Source organism: Leuciscus leuciscus (genome assembly GCF_965113295.1).
Source record: "Leuciscus leuciscus genome assembly, chromosome: 23".
NCBI classification, from domain to species: domain Eukaryota; kingdom Metazoa; phylum Chordata; class Actinopteri; order Cypriniformes; family Leuciscidae; genus Leuciscus; species Leuciscus leuciscus.
In genome coordinates, this window is record NC_138747.1 from 18,281,705 (window position 1) to 18,282,216 (window position 512).

Below are 512 nucleotides of genomic sequence, written 5' to 3' on the forward strand. Positions count from 1 at the left end.
ATAAAAAAACTAATTTTGATTTCATGGTGACTTTAATGTTATTAATTTCTTTATGTAGGCCTATAAACTTTTTAAATAAGCAAAAAATATAATAAAATAATAATATTCTGTTCAGAGCATTCAAATATAAAGAAAAGTGTTAATTAGGGTGTTTCTATATGCAGGGACCACCACCCAGGCCATAGTGGGACGGTCTGCTGTGTGTATTGTAGATGGGATCTGATGGCGAGGTAGTGGAATGTGTTGCATGCGTGCGGGATTGAACCAAACCTCATGTAGGGGGAGACGTTTGACGGTGACAAAATATGTCATGGTTTGTGTCTATTTTTCTTTTAGCATTTTAAAAATGTTTGAGTTTTTTAAAATAAATATTTCCAGTTTGTATATAATTTAGCTTTATACGTCGAAAATACACGTCATATACGATTAATTAGATACACCATCACCCTACCACCTGACTGCAGAATGGATCGTTCCTCAGTAGGTGGGTCTACGCTGCGGGCAACAGAACC